Source organism: Monodon monoceros, unplaced genomic scaffold, assembly GCF_005190385.1.
Source record: "Monodon monoceros isolate NGI ecotype Baffin Bay Population unplaced genomic scaffold, NGI_Narwhal_1 Super_Scaffold_21, whole genome shotgun sequence".
Lineage (NCBI taxonomy): Eukaryota > Metazoa > Chordata > Mammalia > Artiodactyla > Monodontidae > Monodon > Monodon monoceros.
This window is the reverse complement of record NW_021703778.1, coordinates 138,321,695-138,341,430: the sequence shown is the minus strand read 5'-3', so window position 1 is coordinate 138,341,430 and position 19,736 is coordinate 138,321,695. Positions and strand designations below refer to the sequence as shown.

Genomic DNA, 19,736 nt, shown 5'->3' with positions numbered 1-19,736 from the left:
GTTCAGAAGGTCACTGGTAACAACAGAGAGAATGATTTTACTGAAAAAGAAGGTAGAAAAATTGAAATAGGCATATTGCTCTTTCTTTGGGCTGTGGGTAATACCAAAAAAGGCCGGGGATGGGAAGGGCAGGATGTGACAGAAAGAATAAGGAAAGGTGGTTTGGGGTTTGCTTTTTTGTTTTTTAGGCCAGTAAGGATGTTGTTAGGGGAGACTGAAATTAAAATGATAAAGGAGTGAACTAATGAACCTTATATTCTAAAGGGTAGCAGGGATAAAAAGTAGTCATGAAGTAGTCATGAAAGCCTAACGGACACATCCCTGACACCAAATGGTACAGAGGAGGTGAAACTGCACAATTTACAGATAAAGAAAAGCAAAGCTGAGGAAGCCTCTGTTTGATGGTCTTAACCTTCTTACACTTTTCAAAAAAAAAAAAAAAAGTAAGTGAAATAACCTGCAAAGCCTGAGAGCAGTATGCTGTTGGGGGCTAGGAAAGAGGTAGAAAAGGGCTGATACAGCCCCTGTAAGAAGTCAAGCAGAAAAGAATTGTTAAAAAAATGTAAGTAAGTATTTTGGAGCACCCTTTAAAAGTTTTCTAAAACTTTTAAATTAATCATTTTTACTGCTTTAATGTGGTTCTAGTCTTGCTCTGAAGCTTTGCTTAAATATCAAATTAGTATTTCATTGCTCAAGAAATCTATTTTCTTAAGGACAAGTATTTGAGAGAACTATATAAAGAACAAGAATTCTAAACCTAGAAATGGCTATACCTTCTAACAGTTGCTCACTTATTGTTATTAAAAATTAAAATTACCTGGGAAAATATGAATGATGATCATCTTTAATATTTTGGAGCTTCAGAAGTTATAGAAAGAAGTGTCTCCTTTACACTGAAATTTTTCCAGTTACATAATTCATATTTAGGTATTTTATATGTAGTACAACTTCAGTGGGACATTTAAAGTATACGGTATAGCATATATTCAAAAGAATACTGTTGCCATAAAAACAGTCACCTTAGAAAGCTTTATTACTTATTCCTAGAATGCTGCCATTGTATAAAAAGCTTTGGGATTCAACTTTTGGAACTCCTTATCAGTCTTAACACAATCTTCATAATACTGTCAAAAGTGACAAATCTTCATTCATTTAATATAGGTTTGCTTTGGGGATATTTTTGGTGATAGTTAGATGACTTATGGTATTTATTAAAAATACCATTCTGAGCAAAAAGTGTGACTATAAAGCATGAAACAAATTTTCTTATGCTGCTCTAATGACACCATCAGTAAAATATATTTATAGCTACATTCCCCTCCTTCACAGTGCCTGCTCTGTGGGTTACCACTCACGTTCTAGTATGTTGGGTAAAAATAAAAGTTCAATCATATTATAGCCATACTTCCTACTACTTATAGATGATATAAGAAGCTCTGATAGTTTCTAAGAGTCAAAATTATTGAATATTTGAAAGTAGTCACAGTACTCTTATTTTTTAATTTAGCTAGTTGTTATTCAATGCCCTATCTTTTATTATACTATACTGAAAATGCACATTACCCCCTTGGAATATACCTGATACCAGCTACTCAGTCAGTTGTCTATACCTGCTACACGTACATAAACACATGCACAAACATATTTTTTAATTCCCTATACATATTTTTTTCCTAATTTGTCACCTGAATATTATCTGTCAGCTTTGCCTCTAGATGAGCCCTAGGACTATCTTCCCAACAGTAGCCATACACTTCCTTCGGTTCTTCTTTGAAAAACACTCTAATCCCACTTGGCTGCCTTGAGCCCAACTTGGCTCAAACATAACTAAAGCTGCTCCACCCCACCTTCTACTTCCAAAACAAAAGAAATAACTAAAAAGCATAATTTTTTCCTATGTTCATAAGAAGCTTCGATCACTTTTAAAGCTCTACCTCTGACAATTATTCAACTCTGCCTTTATTCTCTTCAAAAGTCTTAATTATTAACTCAGCATTTAAGACTACCGCTATTCTCAAAGTTGTACACATGAACTAAGAAATGCCCAAGAAAAAGTTTAATCAGCCATCTTGATTTTAAGGCAATCTCAAATTTGCCATTGCTGAGTCATCTCTTTGACCATAAGCCTTGTTTTTGATTCAGAAAAAACATATGTTGACATAAAGTGCTTACACTTAAGGGGAAGAGTTAAGGTACATTCTAGGGAAAGGTCAGTGAACGTCTACCCAGGTGTGAAAACTGGAATAGAAGAAAATCAAAATAAATCACTTTATGGAGAAAGAAGCAGAGGCCCAGAGAGGACAAATGGCCTACCCAATTTACACATCTGGGTGGCAGAACCAACACTAGTATCCAAGTCTCCTGATTCCAAGTTCAAACCTTCTCTACTTTATCCATTCTTTCAAATTACTAAACAGGGCTATACTAAGTGAAAAGAGCCAGACACAAAAGATTACATATTGTATGATACCATTAACGTCAAATTTCTAGAAACGGCAAAACTATAGAGACAAAATACAGACAAGGGGTTGCCTGGAGCTGGGGGTAGGAACACGGGTTGGGCAAACAGGCAAAAGGGAGCTTTCTGGAAGGTGAAAGTGTTCTAAAATTGGATTGTGATAACTGTTGTACAGCTGTATATATTTACAAAAACTTGTGAATTTTATGGTATATAAATTATACTTCAATAAAGCTATCCAAAAAATTACTATGAAATAACTCAGATTTTAGCTTTACATCTGTGGAGCTCTCAAAAAATTTTATGTCAAAAAGCATCACTAAAACACAAAGAAAACAGCCTTTTTTCCAAACTTCAGATCCTTTCCCTTCAGAATTTCCAAAAGTTAGGTACCTTACTTTCTAACCTTACATTTGCCATGGAAAGAGAAAGTGACAGGTACTATGCAAATATACACAGAAGAAATGTGCACGATTCTTGTGAAAATACTTTAGTTATTGATCACTATTTCCTTTTAGGTAGGATTCTGCATGGCTCTAAGTGAACCTCTGTAGACAGTTATAGAATAGAGGATGTGCTCTTTTATCTGTTATCTGACAAACTGCTCCAGAACAGAATTCTTTGGTGATTTCATTTTCATCATTATAATTTGTGCCATTATAAACACTAATAAGAGTCCTTTTATTAAGAGGAACCACTCCTAACTGCATATTAGCAAGTTTCTTTAGTTTATTGTTTGTACATCCTTATTAGGTATACATCTCTTCAAGCCTACTCAGCACAATGAGCATAGTCTTCATTTACTTACAAATTAAAAATAACATTACATCACTCATTCTATGAATGCTTTACACCTATAAGTATCAAGCTGATACTTCTACTGTTTGGACCTTAAAAATAAACAATTTTAATTAGTGAAGGCCCAGATGTCTGTAATCACGTCAGAGGAAGCAGTCAGAATTACTCAGTAAACCCACATTTCTCATGGCTGAGCCTCATTTTACCAATGCTAAGGAAAGACCTTTTGGCCCAAGAGCTTCAATTACCACCCTCCTAAACCTTAGAGTTTCACTAAACTTTCTAAAAGAGAAAGAAAGGGGGTTACAGTCAAGATGGCAGCGGGGGAGGACTCACAGTTCGCCTCTCCCCACAACTAGGGCACCTGCCAGACGCTGCTGGGGGACCTCAACACCCAAGGAAACGGGACAAACCCCCAAGCGACCAGGTAGGACATGGGGGGACTGAGGGGGGAGGAGAAGTGTAGGCCGGACAGGACCCGTGCCCCTGAGGGGTGGCTGGGAGGGGGGAGGGGTTCTAACACCTAGAAAGACCCTCAGCGGCTTGGAGGATCAGGGTGAGCGTGCCTATCATTTCTCCTGCCCAATCATTCCCAGGAAGCCTGTGGGGCTCCCAGGCCAGGTCCTCCGCCCTCCAAGGCCCCCCTCTGGGCCACGTTGGTCCTAGGGGTGTAGGAGGGAGGCAAGGGAAGAAGAGGAGAGACGGATTAGGGAGGGGCCCTCCAGGATCGGAGGATCAGGGGAGGTGCGGACAGCATTTCCCCTGCCCACTCGGGCCCCAGGAAGCCTGCTGGGCTCCGGGGCCTTGTCCCCTCCATTCTCTGGGGCCCCCTCCGGCCTCATGGGTTCTAGGGGCATGGGTGGGAGGGAGGAAGGGGGAAGAGTAGGAGAGGCGGACAGTGGGACCCTCCAGGGCCGGGGGATCAGGGGAAGTGCTGCAGGCGTTTCCCCCACCCACTCGGCCCCAGGTAGCCTGTTGGGCTTCTGGGTCTGGTCCTCTGCCTTTCGGGACCCCTCCAGCTACATGGGTCTTAGGGGCATAGGAGGGAGGGAGGGGGGGAAGAAGAAGAGAGGCCAACGGGGGCGGTGCCCTCCGGATTGGAGGATCAGGTGGAAAAACACCTAGCATTTCCCCGCCCACTTGGGCCCAGTGAGCTGCTGGGGTCCTGGACCTGGTCCTCCACCCTCCAAGGCCAAAGGCACTCCTAGGCCCCTCCTGCTGCTTTGAGCCTAAGCCCCATCCCTCACAACCCGCAGAGCCTTTTCCGGCCCTGTGGGTCCTAAGCATAGGCCCCACCCACGCCTAAACCTCACCCCCGCCTAAGCCCCACGACCCACAGCCAAGGCCTTTTCGGGCTTTTTTTTTTCTCCTCTTTTTTACTATTATGCCTCTGTTTAAAGCTTTTGCCTTGATCTTAGGGATATGGATGCTCAGATACTCCATCTGTTCCAGGATTCGATTAGATATATTTCAACTTTGTTAATAGTTTTGTGCGTCTCACACAAAGTATTAACTGTGCAACTGTGCCATTTAAAAAAGAAAACAGAACATTGTTTCTACTACCATCCTCAAATATTAAGTTCTGTAAATTTATTATGTGCTATACAAAGTACTACCATACTCAAGATTTTTAAAGAGTGCTTCCTTGGTCTAGGTTTTCCTGGACTGTGGATTTCATAATTTTGTAATTCTGCCACATTCCTTCTTGAGCTAGTCCTTTTTGTATGAGTCCCAATAAATATCTCATTATAACAACAAAAAAAAAACTTCCAGTTGTTGTTTCATCTATATTTTTACTTTTTTATTCTTTCTAACATATCCGCTACTTTTCTAACCTTATTTTATTTTTTACTCTTTGTTATTGTTCTGCTCCTTTTTCTTCTTTCCTTTCTTCTTTTTTTTTCTTTCCTTGCCACCCCACACGGCTTGTGGGATCTTGGTTCATGAGCCAGGGGTCAGGCTGGAGCTCCTGTGATGGGAGCTTCGAGTCTGAAGCACTGGACTAACAGAGAACCTCAGACCCCAGGGAATAGTCATAGGAGTGAGGTCTCCCAGAGGTCCTCACCTCAGCACCAAGACCCAGTTCCACTGAACAGCCTATGAACTCCAGTGCTGGAAGCCTCAGGCCAAACAACCAGTAAGACAGGAACATAAACCCACCCACCAAAAAAAAAAAAAAAGAGAGACACCAAAATAAAGGAGCAAGGTAAAAACCTACAAGACCAAATAAGTGAAGAGGAAATAGGCAATCTACCTGAAAAAGAATTCAGAGTAATGATAGTAAAGATGATCCAGAATCTCAGAAATAGAATGGAGGCACAGATTGAGAAAATACAAGAAATGTTTAACAAACATCTAGAAGAACTAAAGAACAAACAAACAGAGATGAACAGCATAGTAACAGAAACGAAAAATACACGAGAAGGAATCAATAACAGAATAACTGAGGCAGAAAACGAGTAAGTGAGCTGGAAGACAGAACGGTGGAAATAACTGCTGAGGAGCAGAATAAAGAAATAAGAATGAAAAGAATTGAAGACAATATTAGAGACCTCTGAGACAACACTAAACGCACCAACATTCAAATTATACGGGTCCCAGAAAAAGAGAAAAAGAAAGGATCTGAGAAAATATTTGAAGAGATTATAGTGGAAAACTTCCCCTAACATGGGAAAGGAAACAGTCACCCAAGTCCGGGAAACGCAGAGAGTCCCACACAGGATAAACCCCAGGAGAAACACACCACAAGACACATATTAATCAAACTAAGAAAAATTAAGTTCAAACAAAAAATATTAAAAGCAGCAAGGGAAAAGCAAAAAATAACATAGAAAGGAATCCCCATAGGGTGAATCAGCTGATTTTTCAGCAAAAACTTTGCAGGCCAGAAGTGAGTGGGAGGATATACTTAACGTGATGAAAGAGAAAAACCCACAAGCAAGATTACTATACCCAGCAAGGATCTCATTCAGATTCAACAGAGAAATCAAAAGCTTTACAGACAACCAAAAGCAAAGAGAATTCAGCACCACCAAACCAGCTTTACAGCAAATGCTAAAGGAACTTCTTTAGGCAGGAAACACAAGAGAAGAAAAAGACCCACAAAAACAAACCCAAAACAATTTAAAAAATGGTAATAAGAATATACATATCAATAATAACCTTGAATGTAAATGGATTAAATGATCCAACCAAAAGACACAGACTGGCTGAATGGATACAAAACCAAGACCCATATACGTGTTGTCTACAAGAGACCCACTTCAGACATAGGGACACATACAGAATGAAAGTGAAGGGATGGAGAACGATATTCCATGCAAATGGAAATCAAAAGAAAGCTGGAGTAGCTTTCTTTTACTCGTATCAGATAAAATAGACTTTAAAATAAAGACTGTTACAAGAGATAAGGAAGGACACTGCATAATGATCAAGGAATCAATCCAAGAAGACGTAACAATTATAAATATTTATGCACCCAACAAAGAAGTACCTCGATACATAAGGCAAATGCTAACAACCATAAAAGGGGAAATCAACAGAAACACAATAATAGTAGGGGACTTTAATACCCCACTTACACCAATGGACAGATCATCCAAACAGAAAATAAATAAGGAAACACAAGCTTTAAATGAAACAACAAACCAGATAGATTTAATATTTATAGGACATTCCACCCAAAAGTGGCAGAATACACTTTCTTCTCAAGTGCACATGGAACATTCTCCAGGATAGATCACATCTTGGGTCACAAATCAAGCCTCAGAAAATTTAAGAAAATTGAAATCATATCAAGCATCTTTTCTGAACACAATGCTATAAGACTGGAAATCAATTACAGGAAAAAAAAACTGTAAAAAACACAAATACATGGAGGCTAAATAGTGCACTATTAAATAACGAAGAGATCACTGAAGAAATCAAAGAAGAAATAAAACAATACATACAAACAAATGACAATGAAAACACAATGACCCAAAACCTATGGGACACAGCAAAAGCAGTTCTAAGAGGGAAGTTTATGGCTATTCAATCTCACCTCAAGAAACAAGAAATATCTCAAATAAACAATCTAACCTTACACCTAAAGCAACTAGAGAAAGAAGAACAAAGAAAACCCAAGTCAGTAGAAGGAAAGAAATCATAAAGATCAGAGCAGAAATAAATGAAATAGAAATGAAGAAAACAATAGCAAAGATCAATAAAGCTAAAAGTTGGTTCTTTGAAAAGATAAACAAAACTGATAAACATTTAGCCACACTCATCAAGAAAAAAAGGGAGAGGACGCAAATCAATAAAATAGACATGAAAACGGAGAAATCACAAGTGACACCGCAGAAATACAAAGGATTGTAAGAGACTACTACAAACAACTATATGCCAATAAAATGGACAACCACAAAGAAATGGACAAATTCTTGGAAAGGTACAATTTTCCAAGACTGAACCAGGAAGAATTAGAAAATATAAACAGACCTATCACAAGTAATGAAATTAAAACTGTAATTAAAAGTCTTCCAACAAACAAAAGTCCAGGACCAAATGGCTTCACAGGCGAATTCTATCAAACATTTAGAGAAGAGCTAACACCTATCCTCACTCTTCCCAAAAAGTGCAGAGGGAGGAACACTGCAAAATTCGTTCTACAAAGCCACTATCACCCTGATACCAAAACCAGAAAAAGATATCACAAAAAAAGGAAATTATAGACAAGTATCACTCATGAACATAGATGCAAAAATCCTGAACAAAATACTAGCAAACAGAATCTGACAACATATTAAAAGGATCATACACCATGATCAAGTGAGATTTATCCCAGGGATGCAAGGATTCATCAGTATACGCAAATCAATCAATGTGAAACACCACATTAACAAATTAAGGAATAAAAACCATATGATCATCTCAATAGACTCAGAAAAAGCTTTTGACAAAATTCAACACCCATTTATGATAAAAACTCTCCAGAAAATGGGCAGAGAGGGAACCTACCTCAACATAATAAAGGCCATATATGACAAACCCACAGGAAACATTATACTCAGTGGTGAAAAACTGAAAGCACTTCCTCTAAGATCAAGAACAAGACAAGGATGTCCACTCTCGCCACTCTTACTCAACAAAGTTTTGGAAGTCCTAGCAACAGCAATCAGAGAAGAAAAAGAAATAAAAGGAATACAAATTGGAAAGAAGAAGTAAAACTGTCACTGTTTGCAGATGATATGACACTATACATAGAGAATCCTAAAGATGCCACCAGAAAACTACCAGAATTAATCAATTAATTTCCTAAGGTTGCAGGATACAAAATTAATGCACAGAAATCTCTGGCATTCCTATACACTAACAATGAAAAATCAGAAGGAGAAATTAAGGAAACAATCCCATTTATCATCACAACAAAAGAATAAAATACCTAGGAATAAATCTACCTAAGGAGGTAAAAGACTTGTACTCAGAAAACTATAAAACACTGATGAAATGTGTTTCATCAGAAATCAAAGATGACATTAACAGATGGAGAAATATACCATGTTCTTGGACTGGAAGAATCAGTATTGTGAAAAAGACTATACTACCCAAAGCAATCTACAGGTTCAATGCAATCCCCATCAAATTACCAATGGCAGTTTGTACAGATCTAGAACAAAAAATTTTATAATTTGTATGGAAACACAAAAGACCCTGAATAGCCAAAGCATTCTTGAGAAAGAAAAATGGAGCTGGAGGAATCAGGGTCCCCGACTTCAAACTATACTACAAAGCTACAGTAATCAACACATTATGGTGCTAGCACAAAAACAGAAATATAGATCAGTGGTACAGGATAGAAAGCCCAGAGGTAAATCCACGCACATATGGTCACCTAATTTATGACAAAGGAGGCAAAAACATACAGTGGAGAAAAGACAGCCCCTTCAATAAGTGGTGCTGGGAAAACTAGACAGCTACATGTAAAAGAATGAAATTAGAACACTCCCTAACACCATACACAAAAATAAACTCAAAATGGATTAAAGACCTAAATGTAAGATTGGACACTATAAATCTCTTAGAGGAAAAACACTCTTTGACATAAACCACTGCAAGATCTTTTTTGACCCACCTCCTAGAGTAATGGAAGTAAAAACAAAAATAAATGGGACCTAATGAAACTTAAAAGCTTTTGCACAGCAAAGGAAATCATAAACAAGACAAAAAGACAACCCTCAGAATGGGAGAAAATGTTTGCAAACGAAGCAACGGACAAAGGATTAGTCTCCAAAATATACAAACAGCTCATGCAGTTCAATATCAAAAAAACAAAAAACCCAATTAAAATATGGGCGGAAGACCTAAATAGACATTTCTCCAAAGAAGACATACAGATGGCCAAGATGCATATGAAAAGATGCTCAACTTCACTAATTATTAGAGAAATGTAAATCAAAATAACAATGAGGTATCACCTCACACCATCATCAAACAATCTACAAACAATAAATGCTGGAGAGGGTGTGGAGAAAAGAGAACCCTTTTGCATTGTTGGTGGGACTGTAAATTGATACAGCCACTATGGAGAACAGTATGGAGGTTCCTTAAAAACCTAAAAATAGAATAACCATATGACCCAGCAATCCCACTACTTGGTATATACCCTGAGAAAACCATAATTCAAAAGGACACATGGGGGTTCCCTGGTGGTGCAGTGGTTGGGAGTCCACCTGCCGATGCAGGGGACACAGGTTCATGCCCTGGTCTGGGAGCATCCCACATGCTGCGGAGCAGCTGGGCCCATAAGCCATGGCCGCTAAGCCTGCACATCCGGAGCCTGTGCTCCACAACGGGAGAAGCCACAACAGTGAGAGGTCCACATACCACAAAAAAAAAAAAAAGAAAAAGAAAAGGACACATGCACCCCAGTGTTCACTGCAGCACTATTTACAATAGCTGGGACATGGAGACAGCTTAAACGTCCAATGATAGATGAATGGATAAAGAAGATGTGGTACATATATATACAATGGAATATTACTCAGCCATAAAAAGAAACGAAATTGGGTCATTTTAGAGATATGTATGGACTTACAGAGTCTGTCATACAGAGTGAAGTAAGTCAGAAAGAGAAAAACAAATATCATATATTAACGCATATACGTGGAATCTAGAAAAATGGTACAGATGAACCTATTTGTAGGGCAGGAATAGACACGTAGAGAACGGACGTGTGGACACAGGGTGGGCAAGGGGAGGGTGGGACGAATTGGGAAATTAGGTTTGACATAAATACACTACCATGTGTAAAACAGATAGCTAGTGGGAACCTGCTTGTATAGCACAGGGAGCTCAGCTCAGTGCTCTGTGATGACTTAGATGGGTGGGATGGGGGGATGGGAAAGAGGTTCAAGATGGAGGGGATATAGGTATACAAATAGCTGATTCACTTCATTGTACAACAGAAACTAACACAACACTGTAAAGCAATTTTACTCCAATAATATATATATACACACACACACATATACAATAAATAAATAAGGAAGAAAAATCTGAAACTTATAAAAAGAAAACAAAATATTTAGCCTGGCTTAGCTCTAATTTTAAAGAACAGATTTTCTCAAAATTACAATCTTTTGCCATTTGGTAACTGACTGAATTAAGTAGTTATTCACAAAACTCAAGACACACAAAAAATAACAATCTCTAGTGAATACATCTCTTTCAGGTATAAGTACAATTCCATGTGTTAAAGAAATCGAATCAGTCAGATCTCTAATGATTAGGGCCCTAATTATCAAACATACACTTTCTCCTTATGAACTTTCCACAATAACTGGCTTAAATCTGCTAAAACTACTGCCATGAATGGAGAACACTGCTGTCCATTTTAGTTTCAGAGCTGGTTCTCTTCAATGGACACAGGTTTTTATTGTTTGGGGCCGTTTTTGTTTTTTTTTTTACATTATATTATTGCAATGAGGGACACGAAGAAGGTGAAGAGATATTCTAAAAACAATTCCTTGTATTCAGAAACTCCATAGATGAAGACAGAAATAGCAGAGGAGGCATGAGACTGCATTCCAAGAAACTGGAAGAAGGGATTACCATATACTAACAGTAGGCAGAACAATAATGTGACTGATACAGGACCCTTAACAATGAACCAAAATCTCCCATACCCCTTTTTATACAGAGTTACAAAATCATTTTTAATAAATAATATTGAACCCCACATCAACTGAACTTCAAGTCTCTTGCCTACTGCTGCAAAAGAAAATGAAATCATTATAATAAACTTATTGTAACATAAAAGGTAATGTTGTACTAGGAAATGTTCTATGAACTCTAAGGAAACAGAAACCCTACAAAGATGGTAAACTCCCACATTTTCCACCACTGTTGGGAGAGGAAAGACAACAAACAGGGAGAAGAAGGAAGTGGATGGAGAGGAAAAAACTGAAGAAATCTCCCTCAACTCCAAATAAGGCAGGCTCATCAACCAGTACACCCCCTCTCTCAACCCCCCTCCCTTCACTGACTGTCCCAAAGCTACAAACTATATTTTTCTACCTTTACTACTTTATCAAGATATTACAACAAATTATATTTTAAAAATTATACAAGTGATTTTAGAAACTAGATTATGGAACGTTAGTATGCTTTACAGTTTGATGGTTTGTAAATATCATTTTTTACTACAGGCAAATTTACTCTGGCTCTAGGTATTAATGGCATATTAAATGGCATTTATCTCATCTAAGGGATATAATGTAAATAACCAGCCATAAATTAGTATAAATTTAAAACTCATTCATGGTTCATTAACAGTCTTAAATGAATATTTACAGACACAAAACAGGTTCATTTTAGTTGTATATTTGAGGTAAATCAAATATAACAATCTCCCATTTTCACTTTACTTTTGTTCATTTATAATCAGAAAGTTACAGCATTTAAAGTTCATATCATGTAATGCTTCTCATAACTCAGATTGTAAAATAAACATGACCTTAATTTCCCATTTACATCTAAATCTAAGATTAGTATCAACACTTTATTTATTTTGTAATGTGAACTTTATTTACACTAACCAGTCATAGAGACTGTGACATGTAGAAATGCTAAGTCTGATCTTCTTAACATAAATGTTAAGTCACGTTTACTCAGTTTACCCCTGAATCAGTTTAATTTTTAAAAAAAACCCAAGTTCTAAGATATAACAAATATAGGGGGCATTTCAGTAGTGACCTTCAAAGTTTTATTCCAGTGCTTTAATGAAGAGGTTATATTACAGACCAGTGCAAAAGAGAACGACAGCAAAGGCAAGTTTGAACTACATCTGTACCAGCCTTATATTGATGTAATTTGTCAATTTTTTTAAAAACTTAAAATTCAAAACACATTTCCCCTTTGCATGTCATTTTCTCACACAAAAACTATCACAAAAGATATTTTTAAAAAGTAGTAAATCAGTGTGGTATTGGGTTTTAGCAAATAAAGTCTATTTTTTTAAAAAAGTAAATGAAATTAACCCTATAGCTCTACTTTCTGTAAACAGTATGAATAACTCTTACATTGAAATACATGGCATAAACCCCTTGGGCCCTTATGTGCTCTTCCTCCATTAATAGGAAAATCTACAGTATTGTATAGTCTAAGCTATATGTTTAGAATATTGTACAGATTGATATAAAGTCATTTAATCAAGGAAGAAAAAGCTATGCCAAGTGAATGATATGATTCATTTTATTGGTTTGAATTCCTAATTACTCCAAGGAGAAAACTGTGGGATGATGGAGGGTGGCTGGAGAAGGGGAGATGTAGGCAGGAGAGTAGAATGTAGAGAGAAAGGAAGGTTGAGACTTGAGACTGATCTGTTTATATATATATATATATATATATATATATATATATATATACACACACACACATATATATATACACATATACATACATATATATATATCTTAAATGCATACACATCCCCATATAACATTCTTCTGTTCGGAATTTTAAAAGGGTTTTGTTTTTAAATCAGTTGTAAACATCTCTTACTTTTAAACATGTTTTTCTCATTATAACAAACTACAATTTAATAACAATTCAAACTGCAAAACCATATACTATTTGGTACAGAAACATAAGCCAGAGAATCATCAAGAGGAGAAACAAGGGAAATCTTGTAGCAGTCCTCTAAATCCTACACCTACTATACTACAGTTGACTGCAGAAGACTGGAAGTTGATGTTTCATCTGAAAAGTACCAATAGGACCAGTACTGAAGCAGAGTAGAAAATTACTATAAAAGCAATACTTCTGGTTTCAGAGTTGTTTAGAATCTTAGTTTTGTTTTATTTTTAAGTAAAGAAACTTATTTACATGTTTATTTTTATATTTACTCTTATGATTATGAAATGAAAACACTTTCTTTTGCTTTTATAAATGTGCTATAATATGAAATGGGTGCGTTCACCATTTAATTAAACCAAGAGATTTACTAAATACACTTTATAGTAAATCAAAAATAATCATTAAAGAAATGAAAAAAGATATTAAAATATTGTAGAATGTCTTATAAAACTGATTAATTTACAGCATTAACCCCTTAAATATAGTAAACACCTTACTATTCTGTATCTTACAGATATTTTAATTTTTTTCAAAGAATCTATTTTTTATTTTAGCAGCATTGAAATTCTATTTACACAATGAAGAGCAATGGAGGACAACCAACCAAACCACTACCCTCAGAAAACTAAATATTCTATTGATTTTAATATACACACTATCAATTCTACCCTTGAATTTGAAGAATATGTGAACTGTGAGAAGTAAAATCAAAACCTAACTGATTACGGTTCAGAAACCTAAATAAAGTGCCATAGATCAAAAAATAACTGCTTCATATTCAAAGGCACAAGTTCAACTTCACAGATCGTCTGGACTCACTGCATTATACTGCAGGAGAGAGAGGTTAAGAAGTGACCTTGGGATCCTGCTCTCCAGATGTCTGAGGGACCCATTTCTTTATTAAAAGTATCTCTACTTTTGATAAATACCTAGCTTACTACACACTTGATGTCTTTGCTCTTATAAGACTCTACTTGAAGCTCTTTTGAAATTTTAGGACTGTAGATATTATAAAGAAAAAATTTAAGAAGATGCAACATGCACAAAGGGTCAACATATACTCCTTCCTTTCTGATGCAATGCACAAGAAGGTTAAGAAACTACTATCATACACCCTTAAGTTTAGGGACATATTTTCAGAGATTTTAAATCAGAAATTCAATAAACGTTACGCATTTACTTCCCATTATTTCAGATCATGAAAGAAATTTTTAACTAATTTGTAATATACTATATATATATATATATATATATATATACACTCCACAAATAACGATCTACAGACATACATCCATATAAGAATTCCCTTATTCTTTTAACTAAAAATTAAGTTTATGTTTCTTCTGGTCATAAAAATCCAGTTTGGGGTGTTTTAAAAGTTCAAACATATACTAAGCCATGCTTTACTTTGGCACTAGCTCCCCCTCCAGACCAACCTACTGATATAACTGCACTTAAAAAAACAAACAAGTAAGAAACACAAGTTTTTCCAAGCCACTAGCAATTTCAAAATTCACCACTTTTAAAGACACTCCAATTCCTTAAAATAACTAGTTAAAATTTATAACCAAATGCTGCAGAATGTAATCAGAGGTACTGTTTTTTCAATTCCATATGTCTCAAATAAAACTGACCTGTAGGGAAACAACTTCAAGTGACTATTTCAATTTAAGAACATCCTAAAGTACAATCTATATGATGCTATATTTTATGGAAATTATTTTGATCACTAGCCTAATAAACCACAACATACTCTTCATGTTAACTCACTACTTGATCAAAGACACATTTTGCATGTTTCTGCAATCTATGCAACTTTCATTCCAGCTGTTCAGCAATTCAAGAATTCTCAGTTTATAAAGCAGGAAAAGAAAATTCATGCCTCCAAACCATCCTTCTATGTTCCTTAAATCCTATTCATTTCTAACTCCCCGCATTTTTACATATTAAGCTGTAAAATCACAATTTCAAATGTTTGAATTCCCACCCTATCCCTATTATTGTAGCAGTTATAAATCAAGTAATTAAGACTTTCTATATACACTTTATGATATATTTCACAAGGCTAGCAATGTATGCAGCCTTATTATACGGCATAGGATTTTAGGTTAATTTTAAGTTATTTTGAAGAAGAGAGAATACAGCTTATACTTCAGTATAACTCTATAGTGCTGCAAATTTCTCTCCTAAAATGTTTCCTATATGATGCACCCTTTAAAAGAAGTATGCATAAAGACAAAATTTAATCAAAAAAAATAAATATGCACTTAACCCCAAGAATAACAGGGGGAAAAGAAACTATAATTAAACCTTGCCTGCAGTTTCTAAAGAGAGCCAAGCCAAAGTTCAATCAGTTACTTGTGATGAGTTTAATTGTAAATTGATAGAGAACTTTTGTCGAAATTTGGTCTGCGTTCCCTTGAGGTTTGTGGTTTCTTTAGGAGGTTCTGGCTTTCCCAGGTCCACTTTCTTTAGTTGGCTTAAGTCAACTGTAAATTAATTCAAACATGGGAAGAAGAAACAACACCCCTCCCTGCCTCTATCCAAGGCCTCAATTAAAAGTAATATACAGCAAAACGCTAAAGCTCACCAGGGATAAATTTTAACCATGACACTGCCATTTAACTTAAGAAATACACTGCATCTCCGACGTTCTGGGGGCTGAGGATTGCAAACCCCACTGTGAGTGAAAAACAGGTGCTGCACACGACAGCCCACTCACTCTTGCAGGGCAAACCTTTAACTAATAAATAGGGACTCACTTAACCTTCCCAAATAAGTTTGGATACTCTAAAGCCTTAAACTCATCATTTCCACATCAAACGGGGGTGCAGCGGCACTCACACCGTGCACTGCCCTGGCACTGGCCCCTCGCCGGGAGCGGATCTTTGCACGGGTCCACTCCCCGATTTCCAGCCGGAGAACCACTCACGAAAGCCCCTAACGCACAGGAATGCTCTTCCCCACTGTCTGTAACAACATGGAGCGAGTTGCTGGCGAAAGGGTAGGTAGGTGTATTGGAGAGAAGAGGGACACCTCCCACCCCCGCCCCCATCCCTTCTCCTCTCCTCGGCTTCGGCCCCTTCCCTAACCAAGGATGCGCGACGCCGGGGGCAGCCGCCGCGCCGCTCCACGCCCCGGCCGGGGCGGCAGGCGCCCCTAGTCCCCTGCCCGCGCCCCCCGGGCAGCGCAAAGGCACCCACAAGAGGGTCCCGGGGGCTCCCTCCCCACTTTCCCCGGAGCCGCTGGATAAGCAGCAGCAGTGGCAGCAACAGGCCCGGGGGTTGCCTGGGGAAAAAGAGCAGCGACGGCCGTCAGGCACCTCCCCAGAGCCTCCTGAGATCCCGCGCTTGCCCAGCCCCAGACCCCAAGACGTGCGGGGCCCGGCTCCCAAACGCCCCCTTACCCGAGGCGGGAGCAGAGGCGGTCTCCGCAGTTCCCCAGTCGCCGCCGCCGCCGCTACAGCCCTCAGCCGCAGCTGCCCCGCGTTGGGGTAATGGGAGGGGTGGCTGGGTGGAGGATGCTATTCCCTACTGAAGGGAGAGGAAGAAACGGAAACAGGAACCGCCGCCGCCGCCGCCGCCGCCGCTTAACGGAGCCTTAGGCGCCACTGACTGAGGGAGAGCGCGAGGCGGCGCGAGCCAAGCAGTCGCTGACAGCGCGAGACCGAGCGTGAGCCGGGTCCCGGGCGCGCGACCCCGAGCAACGCCGGCCCCATTCCGCAAGGAGAGGAAGGGGACGGGTCGGCCGGGGGCTGGGAGGGGGCGGGGGCGGGCGGGGGCCTGGAGCGGAGGGAAACCGGCTACTCCAGTCGGCCGGAGATAACACGCGCACGCGCCGGAGCTGCTCTGACAACGAGCGCAGGCGGGGAAACCTCGGCTAGCGCAAGCGTGCGCGCGCGAATGGGGGCGCGCGCCCCTCAGCGTTCCAGGCTTCTAGGAGAAGGCGCGCATGCGCTGGCCGCTGCCACCTACGGGGACCCCGGCATGTGCCAGGGCTTCTCCCTGCCCCCTTCTCGCCGCGCCCGTTGATAACGTAGTCGCAGCATCCACCGCCCGGCTGAGTTGCGGGCTACAGCGGGAGCCGGAGACTTCCAGCAGGGCAGCAGCTGTGCGCGCGGGCGCCGGCTCCGACACGAGCGTAGGCCGCCCTCTACCGCCTGAAGGCCGGAGGCTAAAGGGGGCGCGAGTGGAGCCGGGGTCTCCACTCCAGGGAGCGCCACCTCCGGGGAATGCCCGCCGGGAAACGGACTGGCCCGTGCCAGTTCAGCCCGCGGCCCTAAGGAGCACTGGTATTGGAGATCTGGAGCAGGCTCCTTGCTACTTTTCAGGAGTGATCGCTGCTGCTCAGCCCCTGCAGCCCAGGTCTGGCCGCTCCGCTGCAACTTGCAGCACGATCATAGAATGGCATCGCAGCCACATGCGACTAGCGAAGCCCTGTTTTATCTTGTGAGAGCTGGTCTTCCACATTCACCCCGACAGAAAGACCCACCCCCCCACCGCCGCCACGAGGGCCCGAGTTCGGTGCCTGGCCTCTCCCCCGACCCACGGCTGCAACAGCCCCTCCGAAGCGGAAGTTTATTCAGTACGGGCAGGAGAACATGGGGCGGGGGGGAGGGGGCTTTTCCCTAGGATGCTTCCTACCGCTCGGACTCGGGAAATTCCTGGCGCCCGCGATGCAGAGCAGTGGGCCGAAGAGCTAGACCAGTCAAGCCCAGACGGCGAGCTGAGCCGGAGGACCTGATCGCGCAACCCAGGCACACAAAGTAGTCGCGGGCCGAGGGGAGTGCCATGGAGGCCAATCAGAGACGCGCGCCGCGTGAGTGGAGTGCGAGCCGGCCAATCAGAGGGTGGGAGGATGAGCTTCCCGTACCGAACTCTTCCCTGTAGCCTGCGGACCCAGATCCCAAGCCTGGGGTGCAATACCTTGGGAAAGGAAATGGTGCCCTAAAGACAAAAAAATTATTTCTCTAGACTTGGGTGTTTTAAAGTAAATGCCTTAGGTACTTATCCCAGAGCAAAGAGCGGCGGCCTTTTACATGCCGAGTATGAACGGATCACAGAAAAGAGACTTAAGAGGCAGTGGTCTGCCAAGATTGCAATCTGCCTAAAAACACTAATAAATTTACATTTACTGACACCTTTTTATAGGCCAGAAACTGTATTACAGAAATACAAATAAGATGCTGCTGATTCAAAGAAGAAAAAAGTTCCTGTCCTCAAGAAGTTCAGTTTCCTCTGAAAGAGGTTTGCTGTACCTTATGACTGGTATTTATCCTCAGACCTTTAAACAAAAAGCTGTCAGCGAAGTGGTAGTTTCCAGTCATTTTATGATTGTTATCTCCCTGTAAGAAGAGAAATTTGAGAGAAAAGTAGACTGACTTAGCTAAGGTCACACAAAAATATACTGGCAGAGCCAGAATGATACTCTAGCTCAGAGTTTAGACACCATCATTCAACCATCATTTATCTAACCCATGGGTGCTATCCTCCACTGAAGAGGTTTCTGCTCTAAGCTTATAAATTGAGCAAAATTCTGCTATAAGAGCCACATACTTTAGTTGTTGGAAATTATCAGAAGTTTTAGGCTTATGCCATAGTAAGATAGATTAAAGCCAAAGTCTTATCAGTCAAACTCTAGGTAATTTTTAGAAGTCAGAGATGAGGTGGATATTTACTTTTTAATTTAAACAGCACTTTAAAAAAATATTTTAGCAAGCATGTTTAAAGCTTACCTTGTATAATATTTTAAGATCTCCAACTTCAAAGCTTTATATTTGCCTCAAAACATCTGGGTTTTTTAATCTGGGCTTCATTTTTCCTTTCCAAAAACCTAGGCATTGAAATATTTATATTCTCTACCTCCTTCTGCTAAAAAAAAAATAAAAAATTCTGTCCAAGGAATGTTCATCTAGGATTTAGTGCACTTTAATAGGGTGGCATAATATATATTGAAACACCAAATAACTTTGGTGTCTCTAAAATATACTCAAAAACTAGTTCTTCAGCAATTCGGATTGTGTTCTGTTGAGTCAGTGTTCGTCACAGCCTCTGACAGAACACTGTTATCAAAGCCCTTTCCAGGACACGCCCAGCATTTAGATGCCACCTCAGAACTGGAAGTATCAGTTAAACAACTGATTTGTGAGAACTAATCTTTACACATTGAGGTCCAGGCCAATAATGAATTTCCATAAAATTCCCAACAATTCCAGTTTTTAAAAAACACATTTCTTGGGGCTTCCCTGATGGCGCAGTGGTTGAGAGTCCACCTGGCGATGCAGGGGACGTGAGTTCGTGCCCCGGTCTAGGAAGATCCCACATGCCGCGGAGCGGCTGGGCCCGTGAGCCATGGCCGCTGAGCC

At 40.0% G+C, this 19,736-nt stretch overlaps 1 protein-coding gene across 3 annotated transcripts in view; it reads right to left on the bottom strand.

Moving 5' to 3' along the window:
• Window positions 1–18,091, bottom strand: part of FUT8 (fucosyltransferase 8) — a 317,460-nt gene extending 299,369 nt beyond the window's left edge. For 2 of the 3 annotated variants that reach the window (XM_029238546.1, XM_029238549.1), the window contains exon 1: window positions 16,779–17,109. The gene's annotated coding sequence lies outside the window, so the exon portion shown is untranslated. Of the gene's footprint in view, window positions 1–16,778; window positions 17,110–18,015 lie in introns of those variants that run through there. The other variant, XM_029238548.1, reaches the window with a different exon arrangement.
• Between the last annotated feature and the right edge of the window lie 1,645 nt (window positions 18,092–19,736).